Source organism: Mus caroli, unplaced genomic scaffold, assembly GCF_978045245.1.
Source record: "Mus caroli unplaced genomic scaffold, Mus_caroli_1 scaffold_4, whole genome shotgun sequence".
NCBI classification, from domain to species: domain Eukaryota; kingdom Metazoa; phylum Chordata; class Mammalia; order Rodentia; family Muridae; genus Mus; species Mus caroli.
In genome coordinates, this window is record NW_028227259.1 from 113,347,164 (window position 1) to 113,366,783 (window position 19,620).

A 19,620-nucleotide genomic window follows, 5' to 3' on the forward strand; every position below is an offset into this window, starting at 1 on the left:
TAATCTGTGATATTCCAAATACCAACCAAGCAGTTTAACATTTTGCTGATGTCTTAGATTCTGTAGCTGTATCAAAACACCATGGTCAAAAGAACCATGTGAGAAAAGTCTTATTTCCCTATGTAACTTGGTCACAGTTAATAGAATGAAGTCAAGACAAGAACTTGGATCCAGACACTCAATGAGAGCACGTGTAATAATGCTGATTACTGGCTGCATGTCCATGCTCTCTACAGTCCTCTTTCTTATAACTCCCAGAACAATTTTCCCAGAGGTGACACTGTCACAGCAGTAGGGTCACCTTATATTAAACATTAATTAGCATCATGGCTTACACACATACCTACAGGTCAAAGCGATGGTAGCCATTCATTAACTAAGATTCATTATTCTCCATGTTTAAGTTTATGTACATATGAATGAGACCACTTTCGACTAAAACTTAGTGATTGGCATTACATTAGGCATTGGTTTGCTACCCTACATTGTATGTTCTAACTTTGTATGTTACTTAAAATTTTTGAATAATTTAGTGGTACTTTTGTTAAGACAAAGCAAAAACATATGATGAGTACAATCTAATATTTTAAAATTACTAAAGATTCAAGAAAGCATTTCATTTTTGTACTTCTGTGGAAAATTTGAATCTAGTCTAAGATAACACAACATTTTGGGAAAAGATTCATCCTAGCAAGCCTGCACTAGAAGCCAAGATGGAGAAAACATCCACAACAACCATGACTGTTCCCCTGATGCTGTGGTAGACAGAGAAGAGGGTGATCCAGACACTGCAGAACACCAGCATGCTGAACATTAGGAATTTGGCTTCATTGAATCTGTCAGGATGGTTCCTAGCCAAGAAAGCCACAGTGAAGCTTCCCAGAGCCAAGGCACCCAAGTATCCCAGAACAAAGTGGAAGGCAATGACTGAGCCTTTGTTGCAAATAATGATGGTCTTTCCATGTTCAGATTGTGTATTTCTGTCAATAAAGGGAGGAGATGTTACCAACCAGATTCCACAGAGAACAAGTTGAATTAAGGTACAAATGGTAATGGCCAAGTTAGGTGCCCCTGATGCCAGCATCCCTCTCATCCTTCTCCCTGGAGTAGTGAGCTTGAAAGCGATGAGCATAGTTATTGTTTTAGCCAAAACTGTAGAAATAGCCACTGTGAAAAATACTCCAAATATGGTCTGCTGCAGGATGCAGGTGGCCTGGTTGGGATGTCCAAAAGAGAAATGAGCAGAGAAAACAGAAGACTAGAGAGATGAGCAGGATGTAGCTGAGAATGCAGTTATTCGTCTTCACAATAGGTTTATCCTTGTTCTTCACAAAAGTGACTAGTATTAGAACAGTGAGGGCAGAGGAGGACAGGGCCATGCAACCTAGAGCCATCCCCAATGGATCTTCATAAGTCAGGAATGACACAACTCTTTGGAGGTAGTGGGTTTTTTTCTAAGTTGGCATACTTATCATCTGGACACCTCACACACTGTTCTATATCTGCTGGCAAACAACAATAGACCCTTATAAGATACCATAAAAATGTAGTTAATAATTGTACATTTGTATTATTCAGATCATATATCAATAAATAATTTGGTGTTGAGAATCCATTCCATTACTTACTATTGAAGGGACCACTAACTCAAGAATTGTCTCTATTAACCTATGCTTTGTGATGGGACAAAATACCAACATCCAGAATTGAACAGCAAAAATTATTTATTAAACAAAAATAATGAAAATGTGATGAATGTTAATATGTATAATCTCAGATTATTTAATTCCTCAAACCATAAATTCACTCCTCACATACAAGCATAGTGTGCAGACATAGTTACTGATGCTAGTTTATAAAATACATTATGTACTTTGTTTACTTTGAGAGTTGTGTCCTTGTCTGTATCTACACATAGGCACCAGAACATACAATTCCTCATGCAAATATTTACACAAAGGAATATTTTCTTTTTTGAAGCTGTATGCCTCATAGGCCTATACATGTCCCTCTCATTGTGGTAAGATCTCTTTCTTCCCAACTACATATTCTAAAATGTTTGCTATGAAGGTTATGGATATTCACATTCATCCATCTTTCCTTAGGTAGGCTTTGATTGATAATAAGCACTCTCACATCTCTTGTTGCATTCTTGAAGTCTTCACCCTTGTTCTAATTCTTTGACAGGGAATCATTAATTCTTTAAGTTATCTAAGCTCTTAAAATATATTTCATTAAACAACAACTGTGAGACTGAGCATCTGGTCTTTGACAGGGCCTAAGCTGGGTGATGGAGGAAAAGATTGTGGATTGGTCACGTAATCAAGTTTCTTGTACAAAGAATCAAAGAAGAATAAATATATACATAGATTATGCCTAAATATTTGTTTAAAAATAGTTACACAGGCATGTTCCCCTAAATATGTTCCATTTAATAAAATTAGTAGCCTTCATATTGTAAATGAAATGCATTTTTAGTAGAAAATGTTGCAAGTTATTTGCTGGGTTGAAAAGAAGTAGACATTACTCATCAAGTTCTGAAACATGGAAATTTTCAGTCTTCAGTTTCCATCTAGGCCATATCATATTTCTAGTTTGGAAAGAGAAGGCATTCAAATTCATCAATTTTGCTTCTGCATGCAAGCATGTACCTGTTTCATTGGAAACCTCATTTTATGGGAAATGAACACAGGGAAAGCAGCAGTCTGCTGTTTGTTTCTGATGAATTTTCCTGAATCCAGCAGTACGTGTCACACTACAAAGGGAGGAGATAACCTGGGGCAATACATAAATATTATACAATATTTGTGTTTATGTATATATCATATGTATAATGACTTGTAGATTGATATGTAGGGCATTAACAGATATAGTTACAAATATTCCTCTGATAACAAGCATTATTTAACAATTTCAGGAACATTATCATTTTGTGTTACCCTGCAATGCACTGAATGTCATACAACATTTACTATATCATGTAATATTTTATATGCAACATTGAGGTTGTAGCAATTTGAAATTTTTTATTCCTAAGCTTATTAATCCAAAAGTAATATTTATGTGGCATAAAGTTCTCTCCCATGAGATATATGTATATATATGTATATACACAGGACTAATATCCAATATATACAAAGAACTCAAGAATCTGGACTCCAGAAAATCAAATAAACCTATTAAAAATGGGGTACAGAGCTAAACAAAGAATTCTCAACGGAAGAATACCGAATGGCTGAGAAGCACCTGAAAAATATTCAACATCATTAATCATCAGGGAAATGCAAATCAAAACAACCCTGAGATTCCATCTCACACCAGTAAGAATGGCTAAGATAAAAAATTCAGGTGACAGAAGATGCTGGTGAGGATGTGAAGAAAGAGAAAAACTCCTCAATTGCTGGTGGGATTGCAAGCTGGAACAAACACTCTAGAAATCAGTTTGGTGGTTTCTCATAAAACTGTACATAGTACTACTAGAAGATTCAGCAATACCTCTCCTGCACATATACCCAGATGATGTGCCAACTTGGAATAAGGGCACATGCTCCACTATGTTCATAGCAGCCTTATTTATAATAGCCAGAAGCTGGAATGAACCCAGATGTCCCTCAACAGAAAAATGGATACAGAAAATGTGGTACAATTACACAATGGAGTACTACTCAGTTATTAAAAACAATGAATTTGTGAAATTCTTAGTAAATGGATGGATCTGGAGGATATCATCCTGAATGAGGTAACCCAATCACAAAAGATCTCACTTCATATGCACTCACTGATAAGTGGATATTATCCCAGAAACTTAGAATACCCAAGATACAATTTGCAAAACACATGAAGCTCAAGAAGAAGAAAGACCAAAGTTTGGATACTTTGTTCCTCCTTAGAATGGGGAACAAAATACCCAGGGAAGGAGTTACAGAGACAAAGTTTGTATCAGAGCCTGAAGGAAGGACAATCCAGACACTGCCCCACTTGGGGATCCACCTCAGAAGCAACTACCAAACCTAGACGCTATGCAGATGTCAACAAGAACCTCCTGACAGGAGCCTGATATTGCTGTCTCCTGGAAGGCTCTGCCAGTGCCTGGCAAATACAGAAGCGGATGCTCACAGTCATTCATTGGACTGAGTACAAGGTCCCCAATGAAGGAGCCAGAGAAATACCCAGGGAGCTGAATGGGACTGAAGCCCCATAGAAGGAACATCAATATGAACTAACCAGTACCCCCAGAGCTTCTTGGAATTACGCCACCAACCAAAGAAAACACATGGTGGAACTTGTGGCTCTAGCTATAGATGTAGCAGAGGATGGCCTAGTCAGGATGGGAGGAGAGGCCCTTAGTCCTGCGAAGGCTCTATGCCCCATATAGGGGAAAGCCAGGAACACAAATGGGAGTGGGTGTGTTGGGGAGTAAGGGGAGGCAGGAGGGGATAAGAAGGGTAAACTAGGAAAGGAGCTAACGTTTGAAATGTAAATAATGAAAATATCTAATCAAAATATCTGGACAAAGTAAAAAGAACAAAATAAGAACACTGAGTTGCATGGAGAGAAAAGGTAGGGTATATCAAGAAAGAGTTGTTTAATGAATATGAACAAAATAAGTTATAGAAGATCTCATGAAATCAATAAAATTTTCTAAGTTTAAAATTAAACCTCGAACCTGTATCCCATCCCCATATCCTCCTGCTTTTATAAGGGAGCTACCACAACCACCCACACACTCCCACTTCAGCACCCTAGCACACCTCCATGCTGGGGCATCAATTCCCCACAAGACCATGGGCCTTCCCTCCCACTGATGCCAGATAGGGCAACCCTCCACAGAGGAGGGTAAACCAGGAAGGGGGATAGCATTTGGAATGTAAATAACTAAAATAGCCCATAGAAATATATAAAATGAAAAAAAAAACCCACATGTTTCTGGAGAAAGATTTCTGTTAATGTATATATGCTATAGTTAATTAGACTGTAAATATGTTCACAAGGAATCAGAAAATTCCACCTTATTTATATATATATATTTAATAAATATATTCCTGTATTGTTGGTGAATAGGCATGTGGGCACTATTGAACTTGAAATCTAGAGGTCTTTGATCCCTTAACCAGATTTACATGAAGTTGAGAGTTATCAAATTTTGGTATTTGTAACTGAGGATGGTCTTTTGCAAGAGTAGCAATTGGTCTTAACCACAGAGCTATTATTTCAGTGCCTCATATTTTAAATTTACATATCTTGAAAAAAATTAAAATTGTGGTATACCCACTGATGGTCCTCCTGTGACCCACTCCAAATATTCAGATATATGAAGTTGTTGGCTCTGTGGGAAACAAGGCAAATAGCTTCCTATTTTCACTTTTAATCCAAGGCCTTGTGGAAAATTCCAAATGATAAAAATGTCATAATCTGCACACTGATTTTCCCTATGCTTCATGTTCACCAGTTCTCCAACAGGGTTAGTAAATATCCTGGATTTCAGCATGGAAGACACCTAATTAAGATGCATCATTAGATGTTTACACATGCATATCAATAAAGGGAATGCTAAATTGAGAATTTCCTATAATTTCTTAATGAATTTCAGAAAAGACAGCTGTATTAAAGTAATTCCTTGTAGCAAATACAATATGCTTCATGGATGATTAAAAATTAATATACTTCATATTAATGTCCCATGTGAAATTCGCTAGAAAAAAATGATTACAAGATAATAAGGAAATGTAAGAAACTTTGCCTGCTGACAATCAGTGAATATTCCTTTGAGTACTGCCATTTGCTGAGATTCTACTTGTTGAAGAATGAGTTCATGGTAGGTATGGGCCACAGCATACACAGCATTATACAGATTGTAACTTTCCTCACTCAGGACCATGTCATATTTGTGCAGTGTTGTCCAATGCAATGCGTTGTTGAATGTAAGATGATCACTTTTATTGCTGTTCTTAGAGATTGAACAATTAAAATAATTCCATCTCAGTCTAGTCTCAGAAATGTTTACTGGGTATTTCTCACTATTCATTGTTTGCAAGAAATTCCTAAATTTAACAATTTCACCTAAGTGGTGTGCAAAGGTAATAGTCCCATGAAAGAAATCAAAGCTGAAATCTTTTTTATTTGTGATGACATCCCATTGAGAGGTTGTGATCCAGGTTCTCCTTACACCTAAATCTTCCTACCTTCTAAAGCTGACTTCTAGGGTAGAGTTCATTTCACCATAAATGATAACAATCTTTGCTGTTGATTCCATAATTTGTATGTCATATATCGTAGCCCTTGTCATATATAACTGCATGTCTTCTGGGATCATATTAACAAAAGCTAAACAGATTCCATGTCTTTGCATTTCTTCTCTCATGTCTGATAGAAACTGAACACTCTGGTCATCATCTGAGATGACCAGTACTATCCAAGTCCATCTAAAATGAAGCATCAAAGAGACCATGGCATGGGACAAACGTGTGTCCCTGGTGGCTACCTGATGGACATAGGGAAACTTGTCATGGTCACTCAGTTTAGGATTAAATGGTCCAAAGAAAACCTAAAGGATGTAGAAGAGAGAATGAAACATCTACATAAGGAATAAGATTGTTAGAATATTTGAACTTATACACAGGTAATGTTATTCACCTTCCAGAACTCATATTAAACATATTAAGATTATTACATAAATATCATGCATTATTCCTATTAGATTCTAGAGTATTCCTGACAAGTCTAAATGTCCTAGAAAACAGTTTTGCCTGTTTGCTCAGTATATCTATGATCCTATTATGTAATTCTTTTCATGTGTATGTGTGTGTGTGTGTGTGTGTGTGTGTGTGTGTGTGTGTGTGTGTGTAGCAGTGGACTCATAAGTGCATACTGTCCAAGTTTCTTATAGGAACATGTAAATTGGATTTGAAAGTTCTTAACTTGAGCTAGAGAGATGGCTCAGTGTTTAAGAGCACTGACTGCTCCTCCAGAGGTCCTGAGTTCAATTCCCAGTAACCACGTGGTGACTCATCACCACCTGTAAGGGGATCTGATGCCCTCTTCTGGTCTGTCCAAAGGCAGTGACAATGTACTCACCTACATTAAATAAATGAATCTTTAAACACAACAAGTTGTTAACTCATCCAGTGTCACATATTCTTACCCTTGGTGTCCCAGTATGAATCGACAGTTTTACAGATGTTTTCCATGATGGTCCTATAAAGCTTATGTAACATGTTCCATAAAATACACAGATATTATCAGTAAATTCCACTGTAAAGTTCTTTTCTGAATATATTTTATCCAGATCTCCCAATGTTTTTTCACACTGACCAGAAGTAATGGAGTATATCAAAGACATGTTGGGTAAAAGATAAGGATTCTTGTTGATTTCATCAGTAGCAAAAAACAGTACTAGGAAAAACTCATATCTTCTTGCTGGCATTCTAAAACAAGGCATAATTATGATTAAGGGATATGTTTGAAATATAAAAATTCAATTGCTGTAAAGTTTGTAGTATGAGATACTAAATTTCTTTCTAAATGTCTTGAAATAAACCTCATAAATTAGAGATCTTTAGAATTAAATACAATTTAAGAATTCATAGACATAGGACACTATGATATAAGTTTGGTATTTGTGAAAATGAAGATTGTTTTATCTTAGAATGCTAACCTTGAACTAGATTACAGTCTATTGAAGGAGACTAGTATAAAATGATCTTAAAGCTGTAATTCCACACATACATAATAAAACCATGACTTAAACCACATATTAAATATATAACACATTCTCCTTAAAATTTTTTACTATTTAAATGCATTTTACACTGTGGAGAGTCAGAGTGCTTCCATGAGAACAGTGTGTATAGCCAAGGCCATGAGAGCAGTCTGTGTAGCCAAGGTCAGAGAGTAGTGTGTGCAACCAAGAGGAACTCTTATCTATGTTAATCTGTAGAGGAACTTTCTCAAGAAGAGTGCTGTGTGCTGAAGTGCTTATAAGCTGGAGGTGCAGAAATAAACTTTAAGCTTTAATCAGAATACTGATCTATGTTTCTCTAGTTCCCACTTTTCATTTCCAGGTCTCCCTCCAGGTTAGCCCTGCTTGAACTTAACCTGCTGGAAGGCTACATTACATATCACACACCATAATAATAATGAATATTTTGAGAATCAAATAATGCATAAAAATTTTTGTTAACTTTTATTTTCATATCCTTTCATACCCTAAAATACCATCAATGCATATCTAATAATATTCAAACCTGAGGATCCCATATCTAATGTTGAGCACCAAATAGTTTCAAAACATAGAAAATCATCCGTTCCGGCCATCTTCCTTCTGAGCCCAGCGGAGGCAGCTAAGGGCTCCAGAGTGTGCTCCACACCTCAGAACCTCGGGATCACCTCGGGATTACGGGTGAGTATAACACAGCATCAGCTTCAAGAATCACGGAGGGTCTTGTGCCAGCAGAAACAGGGACAAAGGAACCCCGCCCGACCAGAGGTTGGGATCCATTCAGGTTGGGGCCAGCCCCGCCATCTTCTGCGTGAACCCAGCCAAGGGCGTCTAGGGCACCAGAGGACTCTCCACACTGCAGGACCCCTAGCACACCCAGGACTTCCTGATTACCTGAGAGCATGTGGGTGATAGAAACAACAGAGCTACTTGGTCCAGGTCCCCTCAGGTCTTCATCCTCAGCCAGGAGGCAGAGCTTAGACTCAGACCCCAGGGCACATTCCTTGCCAGAGGAGAGTTGGCCTACAGGGAGGGTTCTGACCTCAGAACTCAGGAGGTGGATCAGAGCTCCAGACTGCTGGATACCTGCCCAACCAGAAACAGCTTGAACATTAACACCAGAGATTTCCAGATGGTGAAAGGCAAACGTAAGAATCTTACTAACAGAAACCAAGAACATTGGGCATCATCAGAACCCAGTACACCCACCACAATGAGTCCTGGATACCTCAGCACAACCAAAAAGCAAGACGTGGATTTAAAATCATATCTCATGATGGTGGTAGAAGATTTAAAGAAGGGAATTAATAACTCACTTAAAGAAATACAGGAGAACAGTGTTAAAGAGGTAGAAGCCCTTAAAGAGGAAGCACAAAAATCCCTCAAGGAATTACAGGAGAACACTGTTAAACAGGTAGAAGTCCTTAAAGAACTACAGGCAAACACTGCTAAACAGGTAGAAAAAACACAAAAATCCCTTAAAGTGTTACAGGACAGCACAACCAAACAGGCAATGCAATTGAACAAAACCATCCAAGATCTAAAAACGGAAGTAGAAACAATGAAGAAAACCCAAAGGGAGACAACTCTGGAGTTAGAAACTCTAGGAAAGAAATCAGGAACCATAGATGTGAGCATCAGCAACAGAATACAAGAGATGGAAGAGAGAATATCAGGAGCAGAAGATTGCATAGAGAACATGGGTAAACAGTCAAAGAAAAGGAAAATGCAAAAAGATCCTGACTCAAAACATCCAGGAAATCCAGGACACAATGAGAAGTCCAAACCTATGGATAATAGGAGTAGATGAGAATGAAGATTTTCAACTTAAAGGGCCAGCAAATATCTTCAACAAAATTATAGAAGAAAACTTCCCATACCTAAAGAAAGACATGCCCATGAACATACAAGAAGCCTACAGAATTCCAAATAGACCGGGCCAGAAAAGAAATTCTTCCCTACACATATTAATCAGAACAACAAACGCACTAAATAAAGAGAGAATATTAAAAACAGTAAGGGAATAAGGTCAAGTAACATATAAGGGCAGACCTATTAGAATTACTCCAGACTTCTCTCCAGAGACTATGAAAGCCAGAAGATCTTGGACAGATATTATACAGACACTAAGAGAACACACATGCCAGCCCAGGCTACTATACCCAGCAAAACCATAGACGGAGAAACCAAAATATTCCATGACAAAACCAAATTCACACAATATCTTTCCACGGATCCAGCCCTTCAAAGGATACTAAAGGGAAATCACCAACATAAAGATGGAAACTACAACCTAGAAAAAGCAAGAAAGTAATACTTTAATGAAACTAAAAACAAAACAAAACAACAACAACAACAACTCAACAACAACAAAACCACCCACAAGAATGGATTCCCAACTTTAACAACAAAAAAGACAGGAAGCAACAATTACTTTTTTTTGATTACTCTTAACTTCAATGACCTCAATTCCCCAATAAAAAGACATAGACTAACAGACAGGCTACACAAACAGGACCCAACATTTTGCTGCTTACAGGAAACTCACCTCAGGGAAAAAGACAGACACTACCTCAGAATGAAAGTCTGTAAAACAAACTTTCCAAGCAAATGGTCTGTATAAACAAGTTGGAGTATCCATTCTAATGTCGAATAAAATTGACTTCCAACCCATAGTTATCACAAAAGACAAGGAGGGGCACTTCATACTCATCAAAGGTAAAATCTTCTAAGAGGAACTCTCAATTCTGAATATCTATGCTCCAAATATAAGGGCAGCCAAATTCATTAAAGAGACTTTAGTAAGGCTCAAAGCACACATTGCATCCCACACAATAATAGTGGGAGACATCAATACCCTACTCTCACCAATGGACAGATCCTGAGAACAGAAAATAAACAGAGACACATGGACACTAACAGAAGTTTTGAAACACATGGGTTTAACAGATAACTACAGAACATTTTATCCTAAAAGAAAAGGATATACCTTCCTCTCAGCACCTCATGGTACCACCTCCAAAACTGACCATATAATTGGTCACAAAACAGGCCTCAACAGATACAAAAATATTGAAATTATCCCATCTATCCTATCAGATCACCACGGACTAAGGCTGATCTTCAATAACAACATAAATTGTAGAAAGCCAACATTCATGTAGAAGCTGAAGAACACTCTACTCAATGATACCTTAGTTAAGGAAGAAATAAAGAAATTAAAGACTTTATATAATTTAAAGAAAAGGAATCCACAACATACCCAAACTTATGGGACACAATGAAAGTAGTTCTAAGAGGAAAAACCATAGCCCTGAGTGCCACCAAAAAGAAACCTGAGAGATTATACACGCACAGACTGACAGCATACCTAGAAGCTCTAGGACGAAAGGAAGCAAATTCACCCAAGAGGAGTAGAAGGGAGGAAATAATAAAACTTAGGGAAGAAATCAAACAAGTAGAAACAAAAGAACTATACAAAGAATCAAGCAAACCAGGAGCTGCTTCTTTGAGAAAATCAACAAAATAGATAAACTCTTAGCCAGACTAACTAGAGGGAACAGGGACAGTATCCTAATTAACAAAATTAGAAATGAAAAAGGAGACATAACAACAGATCCTGAGGAAATCCAAAACATCATCAGATCCTACTACAAAATGCTATACTCATCAAAACAGGAAAACCTGGATGAAATGGACAACTTCCTAGACAGATACCAGGTACCAAAGTTAAATCAGGATTAGGTTAATGATCTTAACAGTACCATTTCCCCTAAAGAAATATAAGCAGTTATTAATAGTCTCCCAACCAAAAAAAAAAAAAAAAAAAAAAAAAAAACAGGACCAGATGGGTTTAGTGCAGAGTTCTATCAGACCTTCAAAGAAGACCTAATTCCAACTCTCCTCAAATTATTCCACAAAATAGAAACAGAAAGTACTCTACCCAATTCATTCTATATAGCCATAATTTATCTGATACCTAAACCACACAAAGATCCAACAAAGAAAGAGAACTTCAGACTCATTTCCCTTATCAATATTGATGCAAAAATACTCAATAAAATCCTGGCAAACTGAATCCAAGAACACATCAAAACAGTCATCCACCATGACCAAGTAGGCTTCATCCTAGGGATGTAGGGATGGTTTAATATACAGAAATCCATCAACGTAATCCACTATATGAACAAACTCAAAGACAAAAATCACATGATCATCTCATTAGGTGCTGAGAAAGCATTTTACAAAATCCAACACCCCTTCATGATAAAAATCATGGAACGATCAGGAATGAAAGGCCCATACCTAAACATAATAAAAACAATATACAGCAAACCAGTAGCCAAAAGCAAAGTAAATGGAGAGAAGCTGGTAGCAATTCCACTAAAATCAGGGACTAGACAAGGCTGTCCACTTTCCCCCTACCTATTCAATATAGTAGTTGAAATCCTAGCCAAGGCAATTTGAAAACAAAAGGAGACTAAGGGGATACAAATTGGAAAGGAAGAAGTCAAAGTATCACTATTTGCAGATGATATGATAGTATATATAAGTGATCCTAAAAATTCCACCAGAGAACTCCTAAACCTGATAAACAGCTTCAGCACAGTAGCTGGATATAAAATTAACTCAAACAAATCAATGGCCTTTCTCTACACAAAGGATAAACAGGATGATAAAGAATTTAGGGAAACAACACCCATCACCATAGTCACAAATAATATAAAGTACCTTGGTGTGACTCTAACTAAGGAAGTGAAGGATCTGTATGACAAGAACTTCAAGTCTCTGAAGAAAGAAACTGAAGATCTCAGAAGATGGGAAGATATCCCATGCTCATGAATTGGCAGGATTAATATAGTAAAAATGGCTATCCTGCCGAAAGCAATCTACAGATTCAATGCAATCCCCATCAACATTGCAATTCAATTCTTCACTGAGTTAGAAAGGGCAATTTGCAAATTCATCTGGAATAACAAAAAACCTAGGATAGCAAAAACTCTTCTCAAGGATAAAAGAACCTCTGGTGGAATCACCATGCCTGACCTCAAGCTATTGTGGTAAAAACTGCATGGTACTGGTACAGAGATAGACAAGTAGATCAATGGAATAGAATTGAAGACCCAGAAATGAACCCACACACCTATGGTCATTTGATCTTTGACAAGGGAGCTAAAACCATCCAGTGGAAAAAAGACAGCATTTTCAACAAATGGTGCTGGCACAAATGGCGGTTATCATGTAGAAGAATGCAAATTGATCCATTCTTATCTCCTTGTACCAAGCTCAAGTCTAAATGGATTAAAGAACTCCACATAAAACTAGAGACGCTGAAATTTATAGAGGAGAAAGTGGGGTAAAGCCTGGAAGATATGGGCACAGGAGAAAAATTCCTAAACAGAACAGCAATAGCCTGTGCTGTAAGATCAAGAATCTACAAATGGGATCTCATAAAATTGCAAAGATTCTGTAGGACAAAAGATACTGTCAATAAGACAAAAAGACCAGGAACAGATTGGGAAAGAATTTTTACCATTCTTAAATCTGTTAGGGGACTAATATCCAATATATACAAAGTGCTCAGGAAACTGAACTCCAGAAATTCAAATAACCCAATTAAAAATGGGGTACAGAGGTAAGCGAAGAATTCTCAACTGAGGAATACTGAAGGGCTGAGAAGCACTTGAAAAAATGTTCAACATCATTAATCATCAGGGAAATGCAAATCAAAACCACCCTGAGGTTCCACCTTACACCAGTCATAATGGCTAGGATCAAAAATTCAGGTGACAGCATATGCTGGCGAGGACATGGAGAAAGAGGAACACTCTTCCATTGCTGGTGGGATTACAAGCTTGTACAACCACTCTGGAAATCAGTCTGGCGATTTCTCAGATAACTGGACATAGTACTACTAGTAGATCCAGCAATACCTCTCCTGGGCATATACCCAGAAGATGTTCCAGCTGTTAATAAGGACACTTGTTCCACTATGTTAGGAGAAGCCCTATTTATTATAGCCAGATGCTGGAAAGAACCCAGATGTCCCTCAACCGAGGAATGGATGCAGAAAATGTGGTACATTAACACAATGGAATACTACTCAGATATTAAAAATAATGTATTTATGAAATTCTTGGATAAATTGATGTATCTGGAGTGAGTGTAACCCAATCACAAAATAAGTCACTTGATATACACTCACTGATAAGTGGATGTTAGCCCAGAAACCTAGAATACCCAAGATACAACTTCCAAAACACAAGAAAATCAAGAAGGAAGACCAAATCGTGGATACTTCATTCCTCCCTAGAATAGGGAATAAAATGTCCATGGAAGGATAGCATAGACAAAGTTTGGAGCTAACACGAAAGGATGAACCATCCAGAGACTGTGTCACCCGGGGATCCATCCCTTAATCAGCCACCAAATGCAGACACTATTGCATATGCCAGCAAAATTTTCCTGAAAGGACCCTGATATAGCTGTCTCTTGTGAGGCTATGCCAGTGCCTCGCAAACACAGAAGTGGATGCTTACAGTCAGCTATTAGATGGAACACAGGCCCCCCCAATGTAGGATCTAGAGAAAGTACCCAAGAGCTGAAGTGGTCTGCAACCCTATAGGTGGAACAACAATATGAACTAATCAGTACCCCCAGAACTCGTATCTCTAACTGCATATCTAGCAGAAGATGGTCTAGTTGGCCATCATTGGGAAGAGAGGCCCCTTGGTCTAGCAAACTTTATATGACCCAGTACAGGGGAAAGCAGAACCAAGAAGGAGTGAGAGGGTAGTAGAGCAGGGTTGGGGGAGGGTATAGGGGACTTTTGGAGTAGCATTTGAAATGTAAATGAAGAAAATATCTAATAAAAATATATTAGCCCAGAAACCTAGAATACCCAAGATACAACTTCCAAAACACAGGAAAATCAAGAAGGAAGACCAACTCTTGGATACTTCATTCCTCTCTAGAATAGGGAATAAAATATCCATGGAAAGAGTTGCAGAGACAAAGTTTGGAGCTAAGATGAAAGGATGGACCATTCATAGACTGCCCCACTCAGGGATCCATCCCATAATCAGCCACAAAACACAGACACTATTGCATATGGCAGCATGTTTTTGCTGTAATTACCCTGATATAGCTATCTCTTGTGAGGCAAGAAGGGCGAAGAAGTGGGAGTGGGTGGGTAGGGGAGCAGGGCTGGGGGAGGGTATAGGGGACTTTTGGGGTAGCATTTGAAATGTAAATGAAGAAAATTTCTAATAAAAAAATAGAAAATATTTTTTGCGAATTAAGCATAGTAAAAGAGCATGAAACATTTAGAGATTAACACTAAAAATATATTCAAAAGCCCTTATATGATACTATCTGATATAGTGTGAGAGTTTTCAACAACACATTATATACCTGTGTATATTGTCTACTAATCAGCTTACTTAAAAAAGATTATCAGTGTTTCTAGGAGAGAAATTATTTTATCAATAAATATTTTACAAATTTCATAATAGGAAAAACTCTTTGAAGTTGAACATGGTAGTTACAAGAGCAGTAAGAAATATTATCAATAACATTTTGATTGTGTTTGTAGAACATGATTTTAATATTCTCAACTATTAATATTCAATAAACAGAGTATTTTAAGATAAATTTCATTTAATTTTATTTGTCCATTTTAAAATATACATGATGATACAATATACCACATAAGCAGAATATTATCCTTTAGGCTCTTTTATACATCAATTCAATGTTAACTTTTAGTGTGTCGCTATTATATTAGTTTTGTAAAGGTATCAGATTTCTGTTAACATCACAGTCTCCTAATTATTTGAGATCCTTTAAGTGATGTCTAAGTATGGAAATCTTCTCTCCATATGAAATGTGTTCATCTGCCCCAACACAGTTGAAAGTTTATCTGTTACTATTAGCAATTACCTCTCATTAGAAGTAAAAACACCAAACATGCTCATTTGCATTTTTCAATTGAGGGTTTGGAGCTAAGTTATTTTTCTCTAAACCTGAAACATGTATTGACATGTTTTAAACCTTATTATGGCTTACAAAAAGGTCACCAATGAGAATTTTCACTATTTTTCCGATGAGGTATGGGGTAATACAGGATACATCAGAATTGAAATTCCTACTGAACTAACACAAAAGTATAATAATGTGAAGCAACCATCACTTTCAAAGTGTACACAGTTTACTGTGCCTAACAATTGGAAAATGTATTCTTTAAATCCCAAAGACATGAAAATTGAATAAGAGATGGGATGCGAGTCAGAGATGAAAAAGCACAGGAAACCTCGGTTCCTGAAAAAAGAAAAAAAGTCCCAGGCACATTGATTATCTAAAAGGTCAGTGATTTCAACAATCCTTTCTTCATGATCTGCAGCCACCAATGATGACAGCTCACATTTCAGATCTCAGAATTAAGTTGCCCTCTTTTTTTTTTTTACGTATTTTCCTAAATTACATTTCCAATGCTGTCCCAAAAGTCCCCCATACGCCCCCCCCCACTTCCCTACCCACCCATTCCCATTCCCCTGGCCCTGGCATTCCCCTGTACTGGGGCATATAAAGTTTGCAAGTCCAATGGGCCTCTCTTTCCAGTGATGGCCAAGTAGGCCATCTTTAGATACATATGCAGCTAGAGACAAGAACTCCGGGGTACTGGTTAGTTCATCATGTTGTTCCCCTTATAGGGTTGCAGATCCCTTTAACTCCTTGGGTACTTTCTTTAGCTTCTCCATTGGGAACACTGTGATCCATCCAATAGCTGACTGTGAGCATCCACTTCTGTGTTTGCTAGGCCCCGGCATAGTCTCACAAGAGACAGCTATATCTGGGTCCTTTCAGCAAAATCTTGCTAGTGTATGCAATGGTGTCAGCGTTTGGAAGCTGATTATGGGATGGATCCCTGGATATGGCAGTCTCTAGATGGTCCATCCTTTCATCACAGCTCCAAACTTTGTCTCTGTAACTCCTTCCGTGGGTGTCTAAGTTGCCCTCTTGAGAACAGCTTCTCATCCACATGAAGTTCATTTGTTCTCCTAGATTTTTCTCTAATGTTATTTCAAAATTTATTCAATAATTAAAAGAAATATTGGCCATTAATCTGACACCGATAATAAGCCTAACATGTGACTGAACATTTGTATAATCAGATGAAAATATTATTCTGATAAAAGAATATGAAGCCTTGAAGTCTTTTTCTACATTCAGTGTCAACTCCAGAATGGAAGGAGGGGCTCATTTGAAGACTATTTTTAAAAAGTCAAAGTATATATACATATATATATATTCACAAGTATATATAGAGAGCATAAGTATATATATATATGTATGTATATATGTATATGTATATACTTGTGTGTGTTCATAAGTATATAGAGAGAGTATAAGTGTATATATGTATGTATGTGTATATATGTATATATGTATATATATATATATATATATAATGTTATATATGTAATCAGATATAGTAGACTAACACATACACAAATATTTCAATCATGTATTTATGTCCACCTGGTTTGGAGACCAAAATAAGATAACCTTTTTTATAAAGGCATTTAGATGCATGCTCATAAAGTAATCATTGGCACACAATAGAATACAGGCAATGATGCAGTCTCTTTATATATAGCTCTTGCCACAGGTGGTAATTGTGAATTTAAGGCAGATGATGAGACTTCTTTCAACAGATGATATCCACAAAAACTTAAGATTGACTCCAGTCCCTCTCATTGTCTAGCATTGTGAACTGGAGTCTGATGTAGTAAAGCTAAACTAAACTGTGACACATTTGAAATTATTAAAATAGTGATTGGCACTATAATTAATTTTCAGTAGTTCTTAATGTTACAGGGGGAAGAATAGGATACAACCCCACAGTTTGTGTACACAGCTAAATACATCTAATATATAACTTTGGAGCAGGTATTAAAGTTAATGACTTACCTAAAATCAGAAATATTATAAATTTGGTCAATAGGTCCCTCAACTGCTGCAAGGAAAAAGACAGTCAATTCTCAAATCTCCATCATTATCTTCATTATTCTTTATCTTCCAAAAGCAAATGGGTTCAGTTAAATGGCACAAGATGAGAGAAAACTTCAGGAGCAAAAAGGATAGAATGAAAACACATAGCTTCTTCATGTTTGCTAGGATCTAAGATGGAGGAGTTGTGAAATCCGTTTCTTCTGCAGACAAACATCACACACACACATACAACTATGTGTTTGTTTTATGGCTACTGCTCTCTGAAGATCCACTTACTTATATTCAACAGTTCCTTTCTATTCATTCAATGTCATTTTCCCTGGATACATTGGAAAAAATCTGGCCTCAAGCTCTACATCTGAGGTCTGAAAACTTTTGATCAAAACTTTTCTGAAAACATGTCATGAAGATCATGTTTTCCATCCTCAGGTGCCATGATTTCATTCATATCCATGACATAATTCTTCCCAGGGATAATCTTCCCTGGACAGCTTGGAGCAGACCATGTGTCAACAGCCATATGTATAAACACAATGGATTTTATCAGAAACTCCATAGTAAGAAAAGAGTTGTGAAGGTCATAAATGTTCCATATCATTCAGACTTTGAGTTGAATCATGGGACATCATGCCTTCCATTTTACAGTGTAGGGAAGGGCAGTCTGACATGCAGCATTGAGGAAGGAGTTGAGTGTTCTCACTGCTATTCATATACTATTATATACTAGTCATGTTTACAAAATCTCCTTAACCTTCCTGTGATTCTTGTCATCTGGAGAACACGTCATTATGCTAAATCCAATAATGCCTGGAATTATAGACTCAACACCCATCCTGTCCTACATCAGTACCTGTGTGGACATTCACTGTGTTCCTTTGCTGATTTCTTGCCTGATAATTGGTCCCTGACACTCAGTGCCATTTGATGAAACATTTCTTTAGTTGATGTTTTTTCACACTTTATTAATATGATTAAGAACAATTTTATGCATTTACTCAAAGGAATGAAAGAATTTAGGTGTCATTTAGGAGAGTGAATTTTATTGCTAATGTTAGTATATACCTTATATTTTTCATTCATGTCTATTTGGTATTTGTTTTGAAATAGTTCTGTTTTGGCTTGCCCATTATGCTAATTTATATAAGTTGGATAGATTAATATGAGTGAAATGGATGATGCATTGAATTTGACTTGTATTTTTTGGACTACCTTATATTTTTTTCCCATGATATCCACACTGAATTAACTGGAGTTTTAAACTCCACTTTTGAAATGGTTGCTTTATCACTGGTTTATAATAAAACCTTGCTATGGACTTTATTTTACTAACTTACTTACTATGAATAAGAATTTGCTTCATAGTTTGGATAAATTATGACTGTCGGTTTAAAGAGTTTTCAGTAGTTTTTCAGACCTACAGATTGGGTAAATTGAGTATCTTGTTGTGATAGTCTCTACTTTTTGTATACTTGGTGGTAATTCGAACGTCTATCTGATTTAAGGCTCCTGAAACAAACAGAACTGGAGGTCTGTAAACAGACATCCTAAGCATACCCATCAGATTATGATCCACACCAGGATCAACAATTTACACGTCCCCCACAATACCCATTACTATAAGGACATCCATGGACAAAACATTCCAGATGGGTAAAGATCATCAAAAGAACAAAATTAACAATAGGCAAGAATAGATAACACCTCCAAAGAGACCTGAGCTAATACAGTAAGCTTTGGATATCATGAAATATAGGAAAATGACTTTAATGCAATATTGTAAAGGTGATAGAGGCCAGTAAATAGGAAATGAATAAATCTCTTAAAGAAATAAAGGAAAATACAACCAAACAGATAGAGGTCTTTAAAGAGGAAACAAATGATCCCTAAAG

At 37.0% G+C, this 19,620-nt stretch overlaps 1 pseudogene; it reads right to left on the reverse strand.

Moving 5' to 3' along the window:
- Nucleotides 1-603: 603 nt before the first annotated feature.
- Nucleotides 604-17,887, reverse strand: LOC110288874 (vomeronasal type-2 receptor 116-like; annotated as a pseudogene).
- Nucleotides 17,888-19,620: the final 1,733 nt, after the last annotated feature.